The sequence below is a fragment of the Oculina patagonica genome, chromosome 4 (assembly GCF_052425735.1).
Source record: "Oculina patagonica isolate OP01 chromosome 4, crgOcupat, whole genome shotgun sequence".
NCBI lineage: Eukaryota > Metazoa > Cnidaria > Anthozoa > Scleractinia > Oculinidae > Oculina > Oculina patagonica.
This window is the reverse complement of record NC_135761.1, coordinates 60,695,767-60,722,126: the sequence shown is the minus strand read 5'-3', so window position 1 is coordinate 60,722,126 and position 26,360 is coordinate 60,695,767. Positions and strand designations below refer to the sequence as shown.

Here is a 26,360-nt window from a genome sequence, read left to right as displayed (position 1 = left end):
AGTTTTGCATTGTGCAATGCCTGTTATATCTTAAGTCAGCCTCTTTCTAATCGTTTTCCGTCTCGCTCTAAGGTATCAAGCAATGAATCCATCATTGATCGATCTTTGAGAGATGGCAACGCGAATGGGCTGTGTAATACTGGTGTAGAGGTGAGATAAATTATCATTTCCTCGCTATTTTCGTTTTGAAGCGCCCATCGCAGAAATTGTGAAATTGTGTTCCATACAAAACACGTGCTTTGGCATCCACTTGCAAACAAAAGTTGACATGTGAGTTGTCAGTTCAGCAACCACCCTTTTGTTGTCCTTATTTGATGATCTTTGTTTAAACGAATCAACAGTTGCAAGACAGTGAACCCAAAAGCGCGTTTGACGAGTTAATGGGGGAGTATTCGCAACGAGATAGAGTAAGTTTTATTTTACTCTAGGTAAAATGATATTTGTCGGTACAAAGCAAATTTTATTTCGATTAATATCCTCTGATTTAACCGACATAATCTCCGCTTTTCAAAGGGCATTCATGCTTCATTGATCAGCGTTACACTGCAAGATTCTATTTGGGTCTTTTTGTGATTTATAATTCATGGTGTTGTTATTCAATCTCGCCCACTAAACAACATTCTTTCTTTCTGTAACTAGGAAAGTTTCAATTCTCTATCACAACCGGTGGAACAATCCACTACTGTACTGGAAGAGTTAGGAACTTTATCACGGGTAGGTCACATAAAGTCTACATTTTGTATACATGTATACTAAAATCTAACATTATTCATATTTGCTAACGGTGTTAATTTCTTTCAGGGTTTACCAGAGTCCACCGCATATACCCTTCAAACCGGAACCGGCCGAAAACGAAAAGCAAAGGTATAGTTTTTTTTATTGCTTGAAAGCTGACCATTGTGATTTTTCTGGATAATTATAGTATTTCTTTTAACTTCTGTAGGATAATGAAGACACTACCCCTGTCAAAAAGGGGCGTCACGAGTGTAAGACCTGTGGGAAACTGTTCAGTCACAAAAAGAATTTAAACCAACACGAACAAGTACACAGAGAAAAACAGTTCAAGTGTTCCAAGTGTGATAAGGCATTTCATCGCAAGTCCAGTCTAAAACGTCACGAGGCTCAAGTGCATCAGCGGCAAGCAGCCCAGCGCGAATATAAGTGTAACACCTGTGGGGCAAAATTCAACAATATGGCTCCATTCAGAGCACATCAGAAGACAGCTCACGCCAAACCATCTACAAACAAAAAGCGCCCCGCTGAAGCGAAATCAGGTAGGAAATATTGAAATCTTATGATTTTTTTTTTTTTCGAATGATGAATGGTATATAAACCGTTAGTTGCTTCATGCGATATGCGTGTTTGTTGAAACTGCGAATTTTAACTCAGTGTTTTTGAACGGGTCTAGTCGTGCGTAAAGTTTTGTTACACAATAGAGGCTGCCCCTTTTTTGTCTTTTGTGTGAAAAAATTATAAGACCTCTTTATTCGACTAAAGTTCTCAGTTATTGTTTAAAACCAAAACAAACCCACGTTCACGAATTCCAATGAGATATGAATAGGTTTAGTCGAACGTACAATTTAGTTATTTGAAGCTTATATAAAGTCCTTAAAAGGCTTTCTTGACTCAAAAGAGCCGAAAATCCGTTTGTAAAACGTTATGTTTTTAAATTGCAAGTGGTAAACAATTGCATGTTTTCACTTTGTGTTTATATACGGGTTAAGTCGTGCGTAAAGATTCGTTATAGATCTCTTTATTTCTCTTTAGAACCAAAACCCAAGAAAATGAAACAACCAACAATGAAGAGCAAGACACCTGTGAGCACTAACTGGCCGGAAGATCCGAAGTCTTTCGCTGATCTTCCTGAAGACCAACAAAGGCCCCAACTCGAATACAAACGCCACTGGCACCAAATACGCACTCACTACAGCCGTCCAAACCGCCTACTCGACTGGTACAATTACCGGTTGTCTTCTCTTAACTCTAGTGAGCTAATTACGCACCTTGACGAGATCTTCGAGGACCAGTCCAACGTTTTTAAGCTCAACATCGCCTTTGGTTTCATTTTGCGTAATAACGAAACGAATGAACTTCAGTATTATTACACTTCGCGTAATAACAATCTTCTATTCGAATCCCCGTTCCAGATTGCGACAGCAGCCGACCTACAGCAAGTTCGCCAAACGCTCGAGGACATTGACATCCTAGAATTTGTACGCCAACAACGCCCAAGCTCGAAATGGGTCGTAGATACCGTTACTAATATCACGTTTTATATCACCAAAATACGAGGCCACCCCATCGGATGTGGCTGCGATTTACCTGGCTACCTACGAAATAATCCTGGTTTAATAGCTTTGGATCGCAACCATGAAACTGGAAGACCTTTCAACGACAACCTGTGCTTCTTTCGAGCTCTTGCACTCCATAACGGCTGCCACACGAAGAATCTGGAAAGGGATGCACACCACTATTACCAGGTGTATCGACAAGCTAAACCAGATATAAAAAAGTTCTGTGGTGTTACATTTAAGGAACTCTCTGACTTAGAGCAGCTCTTTGAAGTTAACATCTTTGTTTACTCACTTGAACCCACAAAACTGGACGGAGATGATGATGGAAATGGTGAATATGATGACCAAAGCAAACCGGAGCTTTCAGCAGAAATTCTTTACCGTTCTTTCCGCCGATATTCAAATACCCTCTACCTCAACCTCTATCAGAATCACTTCTCCTACATCACAGACATGAAAAAGTACTCCAAATCGTACTCTTGCCCTCGATGTGGGAAATACTGGAAAAATGGATTCAGGCTAAACCGTCACGAGAAGACTTGCGAAGCTAAAGTCCGTTTCAAGTTTCCTGGTGGTGCGTACAAGACTCCTCTCACCATCTTCGAGCTTCTAGAAGGTGAAGGCTTCACAATTCCACAACATCTCAAGTACTTTCCTTACAGAGCCACCTTCGACTTCGAATGTATGTGTAGCCCTACGACTGGTCTTAACGATACAGAGAAACTGACTTGGAATGCGAAACATATTCCACTTAGCGTCAGTGTTTGTTCTAATATCCCGGGGTACGATCAACCAAAATGCTTTGTGTCAGATGGTGATCCCAAACAGCTCGTCAAAGAGATGGTGGATTACTTAGTTGAAATCAGTCAAGAAAGTTTTTGCCTCGTCAGAGAAGATTTTTCCAGCGTTTTTGACGCCATTGACCAAAAACTAGAAGAAATAAAACAGCAGTCAGACCAACCCACCAGCGAGAGTAACATCCAAGAAGGTAGCGATGATGAGGGAAAAGATCTTATGGAGACCGATGATGATGAAGACGAAGACATTGAGGCTGAAACAGAAGAAGATCGTGCGTTTTTAGATGATGAAGTGGAGGAGGAGCAAGGTCCTTACTTTTACAGAGCTTTAGATCGTGAAAGAGAGGATGAAGATTCAGATGAGGACTATGTTGAACATAAGCCACAAGTGACCAGCACTGAACCTACGAAGAAAAAGGAACATCCCTTGAAGAAACTGAGAGATAGATTTGTAGAATACCTGAAAGAACTTCCCGTTATCGGATTTAACTCAGGAAAATACGACCTGAATGCAGTTAAGAAGTTTCTCTTTCCTGTCCTAGTCCAAAACGAGCAAGTCCAGTTCACTATCAAGCGTAACAATAATTTCATGTGCTTAAAGACCACACACCTCCGCTTCCTCGATGTCACCAACTTTCTGGCTCCTGGATTTAGCTACGACAAGTTTCTGAAGGCCTATGAGTGTCCTCAAACGAAAGGCTTCTTCCCATACGAATGGATGGATTCTCTTGACAAGTTAGAGCACCCAGCCCTTCCACCTCACACGGCGTTTTATTCCTCACTCACAAAGTCTAACATTTCTGAAGAGGACTACGAATATTGCCAAAAAGTCTGGTCCGAAAATAACATGCAATCTTTCAGAGACTTTCCCATCTGGTACAATAATCTTGACGTTCAGCCGTTCTGTGACGCTCTGGAAAAAATGTGTGGGTTTTGGAGAGTAAAAAATATTGACATGCTTCGACAAGGAATCTCCATCCCTGGTATTACTCTGACTTATCTCTTCACAACTTTGGAACCTGACATCTTCTTTTCTCTCTTCAACGAAAAACACAAAGGTCTCTACTATCTCTTTAAGAAAAACATGGTAGGTGGACCAAGTATTATCTTCCACCGCTATCACGAAGCAGGAAAAACAAAAATCAGAGAGAAAGAGATGAAAGCTCAAGGAAAAGAACCAAAAACATGTCAAAAAATCGTGGGATATGATGCCAACGCACTCTATCTCTGGGCTATCATGCAGGACATGCCGACTGGTGCATTTACAAGAAGAAGGGAAGAAACAGACTTCAAGAGAGAAAGCTCAGTGAGAATGGCAACAGGGTGGTTGGAATGGGAGGCCAAGCAGAGAGGGATCTACATCCGCCACGAGCTTAACAGTACGGAGAAGAGAATCGGGGAAAGACGACTTCCAGTAGACGGTTTTCACGGACCAACTAAAAGCGTCTTCCAATTTCATGGGTGCTACTGGCATGGCCACGATTGCAACCTTAACGAAGGAAAAGAATTCAATGAGAAAAGAAAGAAAGCGATGTCTGAGCTAAGAGGAGAAACTGAGGCAAATTCAAAGTACATAGAAGAACAGGGATATAACCTCGTACAGATCTGGGAATGCCAATGGCTGAAAATGACAAGAACTAGCCTCGCTATACATCAGTTCTTACAGTCCAAGTTTCACCGTCCTCTGGACAGCTACGTGAATCCCAGTCAGAAACAAATCCTTTCCGCCATAAGAAAAAACTATCTGTTTGGTGTGGTCGAGTGCGACATTCACGTTCCAGATCATCTCAAACCCAAGTTTAACGAAATGTGTCCTATTTTCAAGAACACTGAGGTTGAGAGAAAGGACATTGGTGAGTACATGAAAGCCTTTGCGGAGGAGCATAACATCATGCCTCGTCCCCGCAAAACTTTAATTGGAAGTTTTTATGGTGAGAAAATTTTGCTGGCCACCCCTCTACTCAAGTGGTACCTAGAACACGGGCTGGAAGTCACTCACATTTATCAAGTGATAGAGTACACACCAGTGCCATGCTTCAAGCCATTTGGTGAGGCAGTGTCTGATGCTAGACGTGATGGTGACGCCAATCCCGACAAAGCAATAATTGCAGATACAATGAAATTGGTGAGTTACTTGAAAGTTACGTGTATAAATCGTTTTGTTGAAAACTAAATAATCTTACTTTTTTCTCTCTCTTTTTTTTTTCTTTTTGTCTTTCAGGTTGGTAATTCGAGCTATGGGAAAACAATTACAGATCAGGAGAGGCACCGCGAAGTTAAGTTTTGTGAGGAAGTCAAAGCATCTCAGTTGATAAATACTCCATTTTTCAGACAAATTGATCAAATTGACAAGTACACCTACGAAGTGCAAAGTTGCAAGAAAACTGTTAAGTTAAATTTGCCTGTACAAATAGGATTTTTTGTTTATCAATACGCCAAACTCAGAATGTTACAGTTTTATTTTGATTTCCTTGATAAATATTTAGACCGAAGTGACTTTCAGTACTGTGAGACTGACACTGATTCAGCCTACATTGCGCTTTCGGGCTCATCAGTTGAAAGTTTAGTGAAACCAGAACTGAAACAAGAATTTATCAAAGATAAATCAAACTGGTTCCCGAGAACCGACAGCCCATACCATAAAGCTTATGATAAGCGAACGCCTGGGCTTTTTAAAGAAGAGTGGTCGGGGGAGGGAATCATTGGTCTAAATAGTAAAACGTATTACTGTTTCGGGTCTTACGACAAATTCAGTTGTAAAGGAATTAACAAAAGATGCAATGAAATCAAGAAGGAAAATTATCTCAGTGTTTTACTGACACGACAGAATAATTCAGGAATAAACAAAGGTTTTCGCGTCATAGATAACAGCATGTATACATATGAACAGGTTCGAGATGGCTTCTCTTACTTTTACCCAAAACGCAAAGTTTTAGATGATGGAGTAACTACCATCCCTCTTGATATCTAGATTTATTTATTTCATTCAATTGTAAATAGCTTGTGAAAATTGTACGTATAACTTCAATCTTTTTCTTACAAATGTAATTTGTACATAGGTAATTAGTGTGGTAATAAATACCGGTTGATTTAAACCTGGCTTAGTTTTCTGTCTTACTTCGTGCGCGAACTCCACGCGAGATTCCCACGCGCGCTTCCAGAAAAAAAAAACACATCACAGTTTAATGCCCTTGCTGCCCTTGGTGCCTTTGCTGCCCTTGTTGCGCTATAAAATTTGTGTTCTAAAACATTTTATTCAGTTTTTATCCAACTTTCACACCATAAACATGAAGAGGCTAAAATGTAAACACTGCCCCATTCCCGGGTGCTGTTCCAAATTTTTAGTTCGACTCGCAAATCATTTGGCGCAAGTGCACGAATTATCAGAGATGGAGCGGAAGTATTGGCTACAGTTCTCCAAATTACAACACACCAACATGATTCGTGTTTACGAGAAAGGGGCTGAACCTAAAACGATCTTTCTATAAATGAAAGTGCACGCAGTTTCCTTAATCAGTTGTGATCATGAATCCAAGGTGGAAGCATCCTTTTCCCGCGATCGTCTCCGGGCCCACTTGTAGCGGGAAATCTCAGTTTGTTAAACGTTTGCTCGAATCGGGCGAAGAAATGATTGATGGAGCACCTGAAAACATTATTTGGTTATATGGAATATATCAACCCGCTTATGATGAGATGCAAAGGACTATTTCAAACATCACATTTGTCGAAGGCCTTCCCGGTGATTTAGAGAGCATGATTAACCCTTCCTTAAGAAACCTAGTGGTCATTGATGATTTGATGCAAGAACTGTCTAATGATCAGCGAATTACCAATCTGTTCACGAAAGGATGTCATCACCGCAACTTGAGTGTAATATTTATTTTACAAAATATTTTTCACCGCGGAAAAGAACTGAGAGATATGAGCTTGAACTGTCACTATTTGGTTTTGTTTAAATCTCCACGCGATAGTAGTCAAGTAACACATTTAGCAAAACAAATGTTTCCCGGTCATTCCAAATATATGCAGGAATCATTCCAAGATGCGACCAGTAGACCCTACGGTTATGTATTATGCGATCTCAAACCGGAAACGCCCACCGACTTCAGGTTGAGAACCAACATTTTCCCCGTGGAAACTCAAATTGCTTACGTCAGAAAGGTATAAAAAGGCTGTATCACAGCGTTATAGTTCAGTTGAGCATGGCCCAGCGACTGAGAAAGAACCACGATGTTTTGAAACTCTTGGCCAAGTGTACTCCAGCGCAACGCAAGGCAATTTTAAAAGTAGCAGACGACAACTTAGTGAGAACCATTTGTGAGTGTGTTTTAAACGTGCTAAAACGAACCGTCCCTGTCAGTAAGCCAGCCAAGAGAAAACTTCTAGCCCACAAGAAAACATTGGTTGCTCTTGCGGAGAAAAGCACTCCGCTTAAAAAGAAAAAGCAAATCTTAGTTCAACACGGAGGAAACTTTTTAAGTGTCTTGCTACCGCCTGTGCTTAGTGTGTTGAACTCGATACTTGTCTAAAATGAATCACGCTAAACGTATGGTTCTAGTGCCAGAAAATACACTAGAACGATTGCAGCAACGTCAGCATATATTAACGCCACCTGTGACACAAACACTGAAAAACCTAGATAGTGAAATGACTGAGATTTTATCCAGTAAACAGCTAGACGACGAGGAGAAAGCAAAACTTTACAATCAAGTCTTGCAGCGGTATCTAACTTATTATGACCAGCGAAAAGGACAACCACTTCACGTGAAATTAACAACAGCCAAGTCCGTGGAAACTCCTAAACCAGAAGAGAGTAAAGAAAAAGAGACCAGTAAAGATTCCTCCGAATTAGAAACCATACCGACAGCAGTAGAACAAGAAGTAATGAAAAGTGTACCAAAGCTTTACAAGACTGGAGCAAGACAGCTTTTGGATAAAATTAAAGAAAATCGGGATCTGTTGCATTGGAACGACAAGGGGGAACTGATGTATGAAAACAAACCGATTCCAGGGTCTCATGTGGTAGATTTAGTCAATGACATATTGCGTCACCGAAAAGGATTCGAACCAGTTGGATGGTCAGTGTTTGCAAGGGGCCTGGCACGAATGAATGTCCCCGAGAACCTGGTGCGAAATCCACAACGCCAGAGCGCCATACGAGATTTTAAAGCAAGAGTTAGGGACGAAACGCCAGATAGCCCCTCTCGTTGGCTTCCTACTCCCCCCTCTACGTCATCCGCCGTGAAAAAGCAAAAGCGAAGAGCGACAAGTCCACGCCCCCAAGCTGTTCGTTGGTTACGATTATAAATCATGACAAGAGAACTTTTTATTATTATAAAACATGTTCTTTATTTTGATCTTTCAATAAAATACGTTTAAAAGTATTTTACATGGTGTCTTTTTTGAACTGTGCTTTCACTCCTTGTTTCTTTACATGGGTATAATATTTGTTAAAACTTAGTGGGAAATGTTTTTCGATAAAGCGTTTAAAAATCATTGCGTCGTTTATTGTGAGAAAAACGCTGTACAATTGTGCTCATACTAATGTTACGACAGCGGAAAACAGCATAATACAAACAATAATGTCCACACACTTTGCTATCAATACTCTGCAATGTCACAGAGTTAAAAGTCCACTCGTTAGAATTATTATTTAAAAAGCGGGTGAAAGTTCCAGTATATTTGCTTGGAGGTAATCCGTAAGAGTCAAAAAATTCTCCCTCGCGGTCTTTGGTAAAATAAAACGCTACCCAGTGCGACCCAGGCTTTTCACTTGTATCCACATTGGCGATGTACAGGGCTGGGAAGGATGAAACACTTGTGGGTAGTTTATCTGAAGGATACACTCCTTGAAAAACACCTCGCGTATGTTTATCTTTTCTCAATATATGCGTCAATTGGATGGTATTCATTCTAGTTTGTAAAGTCGTACAGAACGTTTCGGCTAGCGTCAATTTCAATCACGTTTTGGAACTCGGCGTAGATGATAAGGTTAACCGTGTTGGCGAGTGCTTGTCCAAACTGAAGCTCGACACGGAGGTTGCCTTGTTTTAAAAGCTCAAAATGATCACCCGAGCAGTGGTCTGGGGACAAGTCAAAACAGAAGGCTGTGTAGCCAGAACCATAATCACCTCTACCTATTTGGTTGCCAGCATCTTGGGAGTGTTTTCCTGTTCCAGAAAAGAGGCTTTGAAATCCGGCTATAAAATTTTGACCGCCAGCTTCATCGAATTTGAGAAACAGGGGTTTTCGCGGCATTTGTTCCCCGTCCACGTAGACACCCACTTGGGTAAGGTTGTGGTGTTTAAAATTATACGGGTTGGATGCATATGTTCCATTAAAAGCTGCTGTATCCACCAGTACTAATACCAGGCGCTTTGGAATATGACCTAAGAAAAGGTTGTCTGGCGTAAAGCTACTAAATCCGGCCGGGATGGTGAGAACTTTGCAATCAACTCGGCGGATAGGGTACTTGGCAGTTGTTTGCTTTAGAGCAGCTGCGTGTCCAAGAGTAATAGAAGAGGCCACTTTCACTTTTCGAACGAACAGGATTGCTTCTGTAATGACCACCTTAAAATTAGCTCCAGGGGCTGATGAGACTAAGCAGAAAGAATCTTTAGCTCTGTTGAGTTTGAGTCTTAGATTGACTCCGTTCCGGTCTTGGAAAAAAATATCGCTGTGGATGGGACCTATCATATCCACTGTTTGACTTTCTTTTGTGAATTCAAAGCGAGCTTTTAAGCCCATGTTTGCGTCTTCATCGTCTGCCACGGGATCCCCGACATCCATCTTTCCAGGGGTATCTTTGTAAAACATAGCCATGGATAGTTGACTTGATTTAGCATCTTCCCCGTAGTTCAACAACGTTTCAATCATGGCACGATATGGGTAGGTATTGGTGGATGGGGAAATAAGTCGCTTGTTCAAAGAAACATCCACTTGCGAAAACAGGGAATGTAGAAATAGATTCACCGGTCCCACTTTTGTTTCGGCATCTAAAGCAGTACCGTTTGCTTTAGTGATCTTGGCTTTAACAAACAGCTGGGTTTTTGCCAAATCAAGATATTCTTCTCCAGTTCCAGAGACGTTAAACTCGATCGGACCGCTATCAGTGATGTTAGTAAGGGGGTGATATTCAATCCATTGACCCTTGGTGATGGATGTTTGTGTAGCAGGAATTGTGAAAAGATCAAGTTCTGATTTTGCGCACTCTTGAGATTCGTGATGAACAAAAGCCATGTCTACTTTAAAAATGAATATTCCTCTTCGGGTTTCTTCTTCTTCTGCAGAGATGTTTTCCGCTTCTTGCTTGGAGGCGAACTGTTTTTTCTTGGCTGCGCTTTCCTTTTTGTACCTTTTTTGCCAGCACCTGACTGCGAAGCATTCTGGGAATATCGACCTAGGACTTTTTGACCTTGTTTAGCGACCGCCCTTTTGAGGTTTTCTCCGTCTAGCACATCTTGTGCAACATTGACACCCGCCTGCAGTGCTTTTTTTCCAAGTATTTTAGCACCCTGTTGAAGGTGGGGCACTGCCCACCGGAAAAGACCTTTAAATATGGAACCTAACCCATAACCTCGCTGAAATCGAGCACCGTGAAAAGCTGGTAAGTTTCCACCTTTTTGCTTAGCTTGACGTAAATAATATTCTTCATACAACTTGTGATTCGGGGTGTGAATTTTCTTCATCTCTAAGTTTACGGGTCTGCTCTGTCGAAAATGAAGTGTAATCAGCACTCTCCCAAACTCGAATGGTACTGATGCTCCTGTGTCGCGCTTTATATTTACTTCAATACTTTGAAACTGCTTTCTGCTGACAGGTATGTATTGCGGGCGAACGAAGGATTTGCTGATCCGTTGTCCATCATTTCCTTCAACGGGGGCGATCCGGAGTAAGGGAACAAGTGCGTCTCCAACATATTGTGGTTGTACAATGTCACAGTAAACGTAAAGATCGTGAAATCCGTGTTCCAAATCCACTGCTCTATCAGCAGTGGTTGTTGTGGAAAAAAGTTGTCTTGGGGGAAACCCTAGCAGGTATCCGATATCGTCAAAGAACAGTTCTGCATTATTTTGCAAGTGAACAGTGGCCTTTCTGTTGAGCGTATCGTAGGTAAATTTCACATCATCACCGAAACGCTTTTCATTGTCGACCAGCTCGTTCATCTTTAATATAATGTCCCCAATGGAAGAATAATAACCCGGTGGAACACGAAATGACTCCCATTGTCCAAACAGTTCGTGGTTACGAATATCAAATCGATTCTCATAATTTCCTTGTACATTATTCCAGCTGTGAGGATAATGAATTTCTGTTAAGGCTACTTCCCAGTCCCCCGTCAAGCTAACGGTTTGAGGTAAACAAACCCGGTACTCTGTCAACGTGTTATTTGGATATTTATCTAGACTGCTATTGCTAGGAAGATGCAGATAAAACTGTGTTACCTCCATCATATGTTGTGTTCAAATGAACTTTTTAATCTGGGTATTCTTCATTTATAAGAAACGATGCGACAAACATTGTACCATTTCATAATCTTTTATTCACTATACACGAATGCATAAATTACAAATTCGAAATATCACTTTCAGGAACCCAGGAATCAAATTTTGGATCTTTGTATCCTTTCCATCTCACAAGATATTCCACTACTCCGTTGCGCTTTCTCTTGCGTAAGATCTTTTCAACGCGATAGATATCATCGTCCTTGATTACTTTTTGCAGTTCAGGTTCGTAGAATGTACCGTCTAGGATCTCTTCAGCATCATCTTTAAGTTTATAGACCGGTACTTGACGTGCAAATCGCTTGTAGATCGTAAACATTTCTTCCGTGAAATTGGGAAGGTAAGACTTTTCAAAAATTCGCTTGACCTTGCTGATCCTTACGCGATCTCCAACTTGAAATTTGAAGCGCACTCTCTTCTGTACATCACTTCCATACAGTGTGTCCCAAACCTTAGCTTCGTTGGCTTTGGTAACATGACTCGGTTTCATTTTAATGCTCCGATGGTAAGTGTTATTGTAAGATTTTACCAGCTGAGGAAGCACGTCTATATAGGTCAGGGTATTTTTGGCTGTAAAATATTTATACATCTTGTTTTTAAATGAGCGGTTGAATCGTTCTATCACCGACGCCTTGAGGCCTGAATTCACCGTGAAAAAATCGATGTCATTGTCTCGCAGGAATTTCTGAAACACGCGATTAAGGAATTCGGTACCCTGATCCGTTTGAAGTTTAGACGGTTTTCGCCCAGACGCTAAAATGGTCCGAAAAGCTTTCACCAGTTCTTGGCCTTGTTTCGTCTTTAAAGCCACGACCCAGGCATACTTGCTGAAAATATCCACACAAGTAAGTAAGTATTTGTAACCTTTGTTGTAGCGGCTGAGGTTTTGAACATCACAAAGGTCTGCCTGAAATTGTGCGTCTATGCCAGAAACAATTACTCGACTCCTTTTGTAACGCCTACGAGCAGGTTTATGTAGCGTGTAAGCGTCTTGTCGACTCAACCAATCTTTGACTTGTTTGCGAGAAATTTTACTCCCTCCATCCTCATTGACTGCTCTGTATACGGCATCTAAACCACCGAAACTTGCGGGATGACTTGGGTCGAGATAAATGCTGGCCAGTTTTTTCTCCATCACAAAACTCTGAGTTTTGTACAATTACTTTGCCGCCACAACAAGCTAACACGCAGCGAATTCGGTTAAGAATGCGCTCGAATCCAAAACTGGATGAAGGTGGACAGCAACCCATCACTTGTGCTTACTGCTACGGTCGAAACCCGAATGCCTCTTTTCCCTGTGATGTTTCATTAATATAGCTACTCTCGAATCTGGATGAGCGTGGGTACTAAAAAACAAAATAGTCGTTCCCATTCTTCCTCGGTTAATCCTAGCCGCTCAGCGAAGCTTAAAAATACCACAAATCGTCCCCAGTTAATTTCTGAAAACACTTCTGTATGAAGTTGCTTCAACTTTTCAAGATTCGAGCCGGGTAATTTACAAAAGGTTTCTTTGAGTGATTCTATGTCACTTATAGATAAGTTTACATTATTCGCTTGTGAGCGGTACCGAGAAAACTCGATTCGAAGCAAGGAGAGAGAGAGTCCCATGTTAACGAAGACAAGACAAGTCACAAAATGACTCAAAAACACACCATTAACCTTCTTTATTATTTTTACAGACACAACGTGTTTTGAATCTCAGCAATTACATGGTCAAGATCCATTTGTTTTTCTTCCTTTCTTATAATTGTCTCGGGACATTCCACTTCACATGGGTCATCGCTAATTGCATTTTCATCACAGGCTTCGTCCGCCTCAAACCTATTAGAATCGTTCGATTTCAAACGATTAGGTCCATAATAAAGAGCATGCAGTACGCGATTCTTAATATCGTGATCATAGTGTTCGAGTTCCAAAGATGTAAGATAGATGGTGGTCCAAGCAAGCTTAGGCAGCTCAGTCAGATACTTTTCCCACGTCTGGCCAAGTTTAAGCCCCAAGGCGCTGCAAACACTTTCCACAGTTGTCTTTACGGTAGCAATGTCTACTTGCTCGCGGGCTTCATCATGGTAATAGATCCAAGCGTCTTCACTATCCATCATAATACAGGAGTGTTCTCTCTGGCTTGGATGATAAAAAGCACAGCCATTGCAGCGGTTTACTTTCACTTGATGGATAAGCTGGTCCAAATACGCAGCATAGGTAAGTTGAAACACATGACTTACAATGGAGGCGATCCGTTTGCGTTGAATTTCTTCGACTTCGTCCACAGTTAACTGACGTTTAGCTGTCGATTCCACTTGAAGCATATTTTTTCCCTTTTGAAAACAATCTTAAGATAACCTTATCTTGAGATGAAATAGTGAAGTGGTGGGTTTGACGAAAGATCTGCTTTTATTTTGGTGTTAGCCAATCAGCGTTGGGTCGCTACTCTGTCAATCTGTCAATCAAGTAGGCTTATCGTGTCGTGACGTCAAGGCATAAATTATGCTGCATAAATTCCCGCGCGCGCATTTTATTTTAATTTATTTCACCTCACCAAAGATTCCCGCGCATTTTAGACATAAGCCACACCTCCATTATGACGTCATCCAAAATAAATTTATTCTGGCTGCACACTTTTAGTGGATGGCTGCACAAAAAAAAGGAGTCAATCATCCATCCTTTTACTACTGTTCTAGTAGCTAATCACAAGCCAGGATTTTTGTAGTGGACCAAACAGAAGCAAAATTTTGAATAGCTGTTCTTATTCAAATCAGCAATCCGAGTTGATCCAGTCCGACTTTCGTACCTGCCTCTTCGTCTCTCAGATAAACTCGAAAGCCGTCCTTGTATTTACTCAATATTTTTTTCAGATCCACCTTTTATCGCAGAATTCAACCGGCTTCGACATTTGTATTTTTATTTTATTGTGCGCTCTCAGCGCCTATTGAATTTACAAAAGAGAATAAACAACGACGAAAATGAAAACCTGTTATTTACAGCACAACGAGGGCTTTGATGCTAAGGTCTTTATTGTTGAAGGATTTTGACAAAAAGATACAGCTGCCAAGTTTGCATTTACTAACGCTTTTCTTTCTGAAAGGAAAACGATATTTAGTAATGCTCGACCCGACAAAATGTTTAAAGAAATTGGCTATTAAAGCTCTTTGATTGTTTTAGCTATCTTACCTTTTTTGAGGGAATGCTTCGAATTTCCTTTTGCAATAGAACGTGATACCGAAGACGACTTACTGTTCGCGGGGGCAGGTTGAATAAATATAACTTGACAGTTTGTCAACTTTATCCGTCTTGTGCTGGCCATACATAAAACATATGAGTGCACTTTAACCAGCTGCTCATTTTGTCCGTTTTGTTCAACAACGAAACAACGCTATAAAGCAACAAATACCGAATAAATATTTCCCCTGCCTTCCTGAGATTGTGCATCGCTTCTTCAATCATATTCCTAGAACATTGACATGATAAATGGTTTCCATTAAGTTGGTTTCCTGTGAAATGGCTAGTTTTTATTCTAGCGAATCGTGATTACGTTATTAGCCGTGAAATAACTATCTGTGAAATGAGAAATAAATGATAAATTCGTATTAAAAAGTCATTTTGAATATGTTCTATTATTTTCGACACTCATTAATGTCTGTTACGCTACGTAACGACCGAAGGCAGGCTTTGGCTGGGAATGCAAAGGGACGAGGCGCCAGCGAAGTGGTCCCCAAAACGAAGACAGAACCAGACTGAGATGAGAGGTAGGTACTTGGACGGTTGCTATGGAAACCGACTCCAAACTGACGAGCCGAAGGGGAGGAAGGCTCTAAGCAGCGAAAAGGGGTAGGGCCTGGTGCCTGGGACTTTGCATCCCCCGGCGATGCGAGAGGGCGAAAAAGAGACACGCGAAGAGAAGAGACTAAAGAGGCGTGGGTAGGATAACGGACAACTTTAAGGTCATTGCTCAGTGTTGCATTTAAAATATGTCGGCTTTTTCTATACAGCTTGGCTCGCACGAGAGATAAATCGTCGTTTCCTCGTAAACGAATACCGGAACCTACGGTGCTAAATTTCCCTAAACTTTGCTATAAATGCCCTTTTGCACACTGCAGCAAGATTTTGATGAAGATTCCATGTAGAAATTTACAATATTTTACTTTGGCGCATGCGGATAAGCCAAAATTTCGCGGAAACGTTCCGATTTTTTCTTCTTGCTCCGTTCTTTTTCGTTTATCTTTACCTTCTTATTCTCTCTACCTTCTACTCTGTACATCCATTCTTCTTGTCTGAAAAGTTTCGATGTCTAACAATGAAAACCCCTGAAAAGGAGACCTTTATCAAGTACGGGTATATTGGCCTGTTTTACCCATAGGCGTACGGGCACCTTCGGACCTAGGGGGGCGGAGACCTTATTGCCCAAAAAAAAAATGGCATGGATGGAAAGCCTAATAAAGAGGAATATAAAAAAGACGACAAACCGTTTATTGAAATAGTTGTGTACAAACCTTGCCTGTTTGCTTAAAGGAAACGATAGTTCTTTAATTAATCTCAAGGCGTTGTCCGAAGGTGTCAATGTACTGAATCCTTTTTCTTCGGAAATATTTTATTTATTCAGTCTAGTTCAGCAAAAATTAAAATATTTTTGGAAGGCAATTTACGTTGTTTTTCCCCCACTTGAAAGTTATAAAAAGCGTGTGAAACATTCAGGGATGAAAAGGTTAAACATTCTGTTGAAAGTTTTGAGATAACCCTGAGATCTTACCATTTGAGTTAAAAGCATTAGCTTCATCACATTTGTAACCGTATCGCAGCTTTGTTTCAAGGTCTTACAGACTTACACTGGATCCACCGCGCGCAAACGCTCAAGCTATGGAAAAGCTGATTGCAACTGAATCAAACTGAGGGGTCACGCAGAATTTGCGACAAAAATCGAACATGATTATAGCATTTTCCGAGAGGAAACGAAAGCAGATGAATGAGGAATTTGGACTTTTGAACCACAAAGTTCTTCTCAGAACTACTCTCACCCGGACGATCACACTATACGAACTAAAGTTCGGTATATTTCCAATACTTTTTCTGTTGACGTAATTCGTTTCGATTGTAATGTTGATATTGGTCCGCTTATTTTCTATTTTTTGTCAAGGCTTGTTGCCCCGCCTCGTACGCCTATGGTTTTACCACCAATTTTGCACCAAAAACTGATGACGATTTTTTCGATTAGCTCCGTGTCAGAATGCAGTCGATATTCAAAATGGACAGTCCTGTGTAAAGATGTATTCAACCTGTATTAGTTGCATATCACAAGAATCTTCTGACATGCAAGCTAATGACTTCACAAGTGGTTCAATGACCATTCCTCAAAATCCCGGAAAAAACCGGGTTTAGCATGATAAGGGTTAAATACGTGAAAGAACCCCCGTTCCCCTTTTTAAAGCTGAAAAATGGTCAAACGCACTTACGTGTCAGAAGAATGTTTGTTGTCAACATTGCATAGAGGCGAGGAGAGGCACAATGAGTGTAAATATATGTTTTCTTTAACACTTGTGACCGTGGCTGAGCTTAAAATAAAACGCAGAGCACAAACACATTGAGTAATTTCCACAAAAGGTATTCTATAGGAACGTGTGTAAAGGGTGTCGTGTCATGTTAAAACCTCTATGAATTGAAAGTATAATTCCGTGCGTACATATCACATAATACCTCGTGTAGTCCGTTAAGCTGCGATTTAAACTTTAAAAGTTGATCGAATGTCATATGATGTCAGTTCAATCTGAGCTAATGGTTGATATCATAGCGTACCGGGACCCGTAAAAGGTTTTGAAACTTGTAAAGGGCGAAATATATTTCCAAACTTCAATTTTAGATTACAAGCACATAAAAGCAATATTTTTGGAGAAACTAATTTTTTTTTATTGCCGACGCTACCACACAGATTCTTATAGCGCGATGCCAAATACGTATTTTGTAAAAAAAAATGCTAAATTTAACCTTGTATTTGTCTTTCTTTCAAATCGCCGTAGTTTCCACTAAAATTAATACGAAATTATGTTACAGTGAAACCCATTGAAGTGACTGAAGGAATATACCCCGTAAAATGTGGTATATCTTGAAGTTGATACGTCTTCAAATTATACTAAGATTTTGGTGAATAAAATGCTTCACGAACAAATACAATTAAACTAGGTCAATATAAACGTTATTTATTGTATCTCAATATTACAATAATTAACACTGGCAGCTTGAGGTATATAATACCTTATATTTCTAACTTGGCTCCAAAGTTAATGAAATAAAACAAAATAATTAGGATGAAAGGCCGAAAAAAAAAAAAAAAAAAACTAAAATAATAATTAGTTGTTTCCCCGCGTCTTCCAAAAAAAAATGATATTTATAGCAGGGGTTTGATTCATCTCCACAAAGTAAGGTTATATCTTCCTTTAGATATTCAAAGGTAATGTTTTTCATGCGTTAAGTTGTCTACCACCAGTTTCAGAACGGTGTTAACGGTTAAAATTCTAAAAATCCTTGTGACATAACTCCTTTAAGGGAGACAAAGTTTCCCTTTACAATATCTTGTACAATAACTTACGGATAGTTTACAGAATGAAGCGAGCTATATCCTTACATTTCTACCAAAAATACAAACACAGACGGCAAGAATAATTCACAAACGGATCACTGTGTTAATAAAAGGGTTGAAAATTTCATTATAATATTTACAAATGCTAAAAGTAATCCGAAATGCATAATATTAATATATGTCGCGATGAAGATGTAAATTGGTTTCATCTGGACTTTGATCTAAAATGTAAGGCAAGTTACAACTAGGTCTTTAAGGTAGAATTAACACTGACTTCCAGCTTGTTAAAGAACAATTTTTTATGTGCAAATTTGGAACTTTTTTTAATCAAACTGTAGCTCAAAACGACAGAGTTAGATTAATGCTAATCGACTTTCAAACACATTCCATGCCTGCTGCGACATCCGGGATGGAGGTAACTAAAGGGCAGTCATCCTTTTCCAAAATGAATGTCTATCATGAGGGCTCTGAATGGCTTTAGTGTTTAGTGTTATTCAGCCCATGATTTTTAGTGTTTGCTGTTAAACTGGCCCACTTTTTAATGTTAACTGTTTCCAAACAAAATACTGATTTTCGTGAAAAAGCCATAGTCTTTTAGCATTGTAAATTCTTTTGTGCTCTTCGAAAATCGGTAATAAAATCACTCCTGAACATTGAGCCTGTACTGTGTGTTCTCCTCGGAATTATTCGGTAGTTTTCGGGCATCTTCGGTAGTCTCCGGAAATCTTCGGTAGTCTTCAGAAATCTTTCGAAATGATCGGAAATTGTCGGAAAATGGCCGAAAACTTCTTGATATTCTAAATAAAATAATGTTGGCCTTTTTGTGAGCTGTTTTTGTTTTTTGTGGATTTAATTTACTGCTACAGTGAATTTTTTACTGTTAGTGTTAAAATGCCTAAAATTTAACTGTTTCATGTTACAGAGCCAAAAAAAACAGTGCTTATTGTTATCGAGGTACCCACATTCAGACCCTCTATCATAGTTACTGTCTTTATAGCTTCAGATGCTATTTTTACCCCTTTAAATGGCTTGAAGAGGGAGAACGTCGACTCGCCTTTGCTGCCGAGGTCTTTTAAAAAATGCGACTAAGACTCTTCTGAACTCTGGCATCCTAATGGTATACAATATTGTATTAACAAGAGAGTTTCCATAATATAAAACACACAAGGCTTGAAAAAAATGCAAAAAAACTTTTTCGGTTAAAGAACTTATAATATCAGTGGTGTGATAAAGGAAGTTTGTTAAGACAAACGGGAGCCAAAGCAGTAGGGACACGATTGTCACAATCAACAATGTCACGGTCAGTTTTCTCTCTCTACTGGCTGCACCATGGTGTTGAGGCTGCGCTCCACAACGGACATTAATAACAATGAACGCATACGAAACACAAATGACAAGAAGACAAGTTGAATTAAATGAGCACCAAAGGTAAAAATAGTTTTGTTTGTTTTGTTCAAAATGTGCAATTACTGCTAAACCAGCTGATAGTAGCATTGACGTTAGCCAAATACCGACAATTAATAATCCATAAACCCAGGTTCTAGCTATGCGGTGCCTGAACGGCCAAAACGTAGCATGTACCCGTTCTGCAGAAATCACAGTGATGTTTAATAAAGAACAAACAGGAAATAAAATGCCGAGTGCATTCATTATTAGATAAATTATCCAGTTTGCTGGCACAATGTCTTTCCAAAGGTTACATTTTACTCCAAGTACAATAAAATGATCAAGCGCCGTAAATCCTCCTACTAACATATCTGCAACAGCCAGGTTTATTAACAAGAACGTACTGCGCTTGCGCAGGTCACGGTTTTTTATAAAAGCAATTATTGTGACGATATTAAGTGTTACTATAGCTACAGATAAAGTTAATAATACTGCAAGCCAGGTTATGCACCAAGGTAAAGAAAACATCTTGAATGCTGTTTTTGCTTTTCCCTTTTAAAACAAGGATCGTCTATCTATAACAAAGAAGCAATATATAAATATATATTTTGGTTTAATAAGAAAAAAAGGAATCAATTATTAAGCGTATGGAAGTCTAAATAAAAGACATACATCAACCCAAACGGTCCAGATCCAGAAAAAAAGAAAAGATAATTGAAACGATAACACGAGTAAAACTGTTAAAGTTTGTAACTTTAAATAATTGGAAACGTAGGTTAAAACCCAGCTAAGCCCGCGATTTTTGAAACCCGGTTTAAACTTTGCTTAAAAAACACTCGACTCTGAGATTTGACAGCAATAACAAGCGAGCCACTAGGGACTGATTACTGATATTTCGTTTGAGAAAGCGCTGCTTTATTTCCCGAAACGGAGCACGGAATCCATACCAAAATTTGCATGGATATTACTGTTTTTTTTTTTTATGTTTAGAATATGTAAAAATAATAGCTCTGTAGGATTAACAATTTAGCCAAATTTAGAATTTTATAACCACAAATAACATTCAAATGCTATAACTTGCCTTGTCAATAGGAGGAAATCCTATCAACAGTCTTGTAAACTCACTCTGCAAAGGAAAGAAAAGCATGAAAAAAAAAAATTGCCCGAGAAAGATTAAATTTCTAGCCTTCTTTAAGAGTAGATGCGGAAGGAAGTGCAGGTGTGTCTCTGCAAGCGTTCGCTGCAGTTGCTGCAAATTGTAATCATTGATAGAACCATGCAGATTCGATGTTAAAAATAGATCAATGTATTCCTGAATATTAAAATTTAATCAAACTTTAACAATATGTCAACTTTAAATTACGGTCTGCAGGTTATTGTCTGTACAAAGACAATAAGAATCGAAAATAAAAACTTGCTCGGACTTCCTGAGGTTAATAGGTCAAAAACATTTATCCCATTTATCTTGATGTATGTTAGCCGGGTTACTTAAGATAGGCTTGTTTAACTGCTAGACAGAGCTATAAATCAGAGCAATTATTTCCCTTTTCCTTGCATTTTTTTTGTATAACTCCTGGCTTAACTATAAACAAAAATGCCATTAAATAAAACAGTTTTTTAAATACACATTACAAACTGTGCCAAAGCTGTTTCCAGAGAAAACGAAGTAAAGGTGTTATGTTTTATAATCTCTTCTAAGGGTGCTTTCTAATTATTAAACTTCTTGATGTATTTTCTGGAATATGATAAAAACTAAGACAACTTAGGAAAAAACACTTTGATATATATCGCAAAAATATTCGCTATACAAATACCTAAGCGTGGATAGAGTAGAAAGTATACGCTTTGCAACAATGCATGCGCTCACATCTTTCAATCAAAAAATGGCTAGAAGTTGGTATTTTGGATAAATGTACTCGCAATGTACTCGCAACGCAAACCCCGTGTCGCGTGGACGAAGAATCAGACGGAAACGAAAACTGTCGCAAACATTCAATCTCATTGCTTGAAAACAGAAAGCAGTCTCAGATTTAATTTTCATTTATTCTAAGTAACGAAACAAATTCAATCTAGGCAAACATTCTCTTTCATTCGAGCTGCAAAGCAAAGCAAGTTGTAATCCGCGTTCCTGCAATATGCACGCGTAAAAATCATGCATCGATAGAAAAAAAATACAAGTAACGAATCGAAAAAAATTACCAATTACGAATCCAACACATTTCGTACAGGAAACTGTCGCAAACATTCAATCTCATTGCTTGAAAACAGAAAGCAGTCTCAGATTTAATTTTCATTTATTCTAAGTAACGAAACAAATTCAATCTGGCAAACATCATCACACCAGAATGAACCGCGAAAGACAGTTTAACATTGTGTATATTTCGTTTTTTTTTTTTTTAAAAAAGGAACAAACAACTCCAGAAAACTACCACATTACAAAGCAATTAAGGAAGTTAAGCAGAAAGAAACGTTTTAACCAAATTTTAGCTTAAAGGTGTCCTTTTTGGGGCACAGATAAGGCGGTCATAATAAATTGTACAAGAAATAGTGTAGGTCTTGGCATCAATGCCATTTACATTTACTTTAAAGCTCTATAACTTTCACTTGAAAACATTAAAACAATATTCTTTATTGTGGCAGTTAAGAAACACGTTCATCCGAGATACGTCAAACTTCAAAATGATTTATTCCCGCAATGAAGCACTAAATAGATACCAAAACTTGCATAGACATTACTGCCAGTTTTTATGTCTGGAACAAAATTATACACTTAAGCAGCCTTCACACGACAAACTATTGGCCAACTCGTGTTGGCAAACTCGAGTTGGTGCGTGTGAACGATGCAGCAACGGCAAACAAGTTGGCCAACTGTTGGTGGGACAAAATAGAAATTGTCTCTTATCCCACCAACAGCCGTTGCCAATTTGTTTGCCAACTGTTGTTGTGTCGTTCACACACACCAACTTGAGTTTGCCAAAATGAGTTTGCCAACTTTAGTTTGTCGTGTGAAGCCCGCTTTAGAAACTTAAAGAAGCGCTCAGTTGTAGGTTTAGCATTGTAGATTTTATAATTTTATGTATTTCAGATGAAAACCACAAATAAGTTTTAGATGTTTCAACTTGCCTTGTCAATAGAAAGTTCTTTCTAGTGAATAGTCCTGTAAACTCACACTGCAAAGAAAAGAAAAGCGTGACAAATGTGCCCGAAAAAGATAAACTGTCTAGCCTTCTAGATGAGTAAAGGCCAAAAGAAAGATAAAGTGTGCCTCGACTATTGTTCTTTGCATTTTCTACAAATTGCGGTTATAAAACCATTGCAGCTTCAATGTTAAAAGCGATGAAATTCTTCCTGAATATGAAACATCGATTGAAAATATAAGTTATGCAACTCAGCTTTTAATTCGAAAAAAGCCACTTTAAAAGTGTGTCTTTGTTTATTTGCTTTAAGAATGATCTCAGTATATTTTCGTTATAAACTGTCATTTCGGTTTTGAAAAGTTATAAAATTGGGTAGCTTTAAACAAACAAGCGAAAAAAAAAAAATTCAGTGTACAATACAGATCTCGCGGCTTGGATAAATACGTGTAACCAAATTGCTATATTAATTTCGTTGCGATTGTTTTAGTCTACGTAGCTTACCTTTGGGAGAATTCTGCAGCTTCAAGTTTTGTAGGCAGTTGTTGTTAGTGCTGGAGGGAAAAATGTTTATTTTAGAACGAAGAAATGTTTAAATAATTATTATTCGGTCGAGGTTTTTAATCGTAGTTTGGCAATATGTCAATTTCAAATTCAGACCTGTCTGCACAAACCACGTACATGAATAACTTACTTTCAGTTTCTGTGGTTATTAGGTAAAATAAAAAGTTTCAATTTCAATTATTCCATATAATATAGCCATATAGTCACGCCTGTTTAACCGCTAGACAACGCCATACTGCCAGCTTAATTATTTTCCCTTTTTCTTATTGTTTTTACTGAACTCCTATTTAACCTTTTAACAATAGCACATTTAGTTTTAAACCTGAATTTGAAATTTATTAGACAGACAGGGCACTGATCAGATTCCCAACCTCAGATTAGTTTTCTGTGACAGCTTTTATATTAGTTTAGCAAATGTCTTTTTTAAATGTAAATAAAAGCTAACATGAATCATGGTGAAAACATCTGCAGTTACAATGTGAATAAAGACAAGAAGCATAAATGTATTTTACGACGCATAAAACATCGTATCTATTGTCCATAGAAATCTTCTGATCTATTTAGCAATGTGTTTCTGGAAGGCTGACGTCTGATTTGTATGCGTATAAAACTACGGTCTACTTGTAAGTTACCTTGCAAGCTAAATTAATCACCATCAGTCTAGTTTGAAACGCGCAAGTCGTCTAAACCTAATTAAAATACATATTGCAAAGAAAATTACTTTAAAAGCTCAAACTGTGCCCAAGCCATTTCAAGAAAAACACTTTTGAAAAAACGTTCATTAAATATAAGCGTGTCTTAATTTCTTGTAAAGGTGCTTCATAATTAAACTTTTTGATGTATTTTCCGGTTTAACGTTTGTTTTAATTCAGACTGATGTTTGCTGGCGAGAACATTGCCTTCGAATTCGATTCTGAATATCGCGAATAAGCACGTCTTATAAATCTCACTATTTATTGACACTCAAAAGGAGAAACGAAATGAAAGGCCGAGCTGGTAACTATAAAATCATGATGGTTTGTTCTTTAACTGCAAATAAAAAAACCCTCCAATGTCCGTACTTACATTTCCTTTTTATAAAGCCGTTTTTCAAGATCTTTCCTTGTAGAAGAAGTTATGTTGTCGCTCTCTTTTTTGTCACTTAAATCTTGTAATTTATCGAAACACTAGCAGTATCCTTTCGCCTTCTTAGTAAGTTTGCTCTTGCTGCAAGCGCTTTCCAACTTGTTAAGCCAGAATTGCTTGCCATCACTTTAAATTAAACTCGATATCCAGGAGACTTGACGGGTGTCTGCTAGTGTGTGATTAGCTGACCATGGGGCACAATGACGCTATCGTCATGTCCCTATATTGATTAACAAATGCCAAACAACTGTTTGATTTTTACTTATTTGATTGTCATTATCTGGGTGGCCTGGGACCGACCCAGTTCTTATTTAAAAGGGCCGCCTGAAGCGGGCCAGATGCAAAATTCGCTCGAAGTATGTTCGTCGTGTGATTCACCCCGTGCTCGGTCAAAACGCAAAGAGAACTAAATTAAAAATGTCCACCACTGATCTAACCCTGTTTTCCCCATTCTACCAATTCCACGGCAATTGCCGATTCCCTCTATAGCGCGCGCCTGCAGGGAATCACGGTAGTTGTATTCATCAAACCATGCGCGAGACTCAGCAATGTGCATCGTTGCTGAGTCTCGCGCGTGGTTTGATGAATACAACTACCGTGATTCCCTGCAGGCGCGCGCTATAGAGGGAATCGGGTATTAAAATGTTTACGAATTGAATAACAGTACTATGAACTTACACAAATCATGGGTCAAAAACGGAGGGTCACGCACATCATAAAACAAATCAAGAATGGTTAAAAATCGGCTGTAGGTAGTCATGTGAGTTACCAAAACCACTCGCTACTGAGGGTCGGGGACTTTAGGTGCCTACTAATTGAAAACCAATTCACTGAAATATTTTTGAACCTGCCTTATGTAAAATGGACACGTGGAATCTTGAACCAACAGCTGTCCTTTTTTGTAGACGCGAAGAGGCCCAGACATCAAATCAGACCGTAACTGATTTGCTTCAATAATAAGTTCTAGAATGGATGTACGGCATCATGCAGTAAACAGTAAAATAAACAGACGTCCGTGAGAATGTGTAGAGAATATTACACGGCAGCGCAACGATATGAATTTTATTTTCGAGTGGTATAAACAATATTTTACGAATGAATGCAGCGAATGAGCAAATTAAACTATTGTTTTTTTAAGTCTTTTCAATAAGAATCTCACGTTCATCGACCTTATTTCAAAACCAAAATGAGCAAAACAATGACGCCGAAAGGACACCTGGCACATTTTAGCTCATGTAAACATAAAACTTTGCTCGATTCAAATGGTCGTATTTACGGTAGCGTTATAATAAAAAAAACACAAATCAGGCCTTTTTTTCTCGAACCATGATTAAGGGATTAATTGCAATTTGCCCTCGTAGCTGCGCCACTCATGGAAATTATTAAAAACGTCCGATCTGTTCACTCGTACAATTAATCCCTAATTGTTTCTCGAACAGACCGTTTTCCTTTACAAAGCTTTCCTATATAAAGCTGCACCCTTAAGCTAAAAAAGCTACATCGAGCATCTTTAAAGAACGAGTCGTAGTAATGTCATACTTACTTATTATCACTCTTGAAAATAGATGTCGAACTGAAAGAAAGGTACGGTTTCAGTCCTCATCTGTGACCTGATGCCACTTTGTCGGCCAAGAGAAAATAAAGCACTCTCTTGACACAAGTAAAAGGAAAGAAAGTCAACAAAGAGGCACGAAAATAGACAATTTGTGTTGCTTAATAAAATGGGCAAAATTAGCAGTCAAAATTAGCAGTTAAGTGCAGTCAGGTGTCTTATGTATGGCCAGCGCAAGGCCAGTGAATGTAGGCTAAATAAATTAGCATTCAGCTAACGTTAAAAATTTCATCAGAAATATAATGAAACATGTTTTGACAACTACACGCAATGCTACGTTAGTGTATGACATTGTGTAAGTATGGACAAAAGATGCTACGTAGTTTCCCTGTGAAGAAAGCTTAGCTGTCAAATTTGTTGATTTATCATAAAATAA

General features: G+C 38.9%; 1 protein-coding gene and 1 long non-coding RNA gene across 3 annotated transcripts in view; one reads left to right on the top strand and one right to left on the bottom strand.

Moving 5' to 3' along the window:
• The window catches only part of LOC144647798 (sphingosine 1-phosphate receptor 2-like), a 276,150-nt gene that overhangs the window by 157,528 nt on the left and 92,262 nt on the right, over window positions 1-26,360 (top strand). The window lies entirely within an intron of this gene.
• Window positions 20,071-24,535, bottom strand: LOC144647829 (uncharacterized). 2 transcript variants are annotated; one of them, XR_013569635.1, is made up of 5 exons: window positions 24,313-24,535; window positions 23,188-23,237; window positions 22,673-22,719; window positions 20,627-20,675; window positions 20,071-20,120 (listed from the first exon to the last, which is right to left on the bottom strand). It is a non-coding gene; the product is annotated as an uncharacterized LOC144647829 (long non-coding RNA). The 2 variants fall into 2 exon arrangements; XR_013569634.1 differs by lacking the exon at window positions 20,071-20,120 and having other exon boundaries at window positions 20,374-20,675.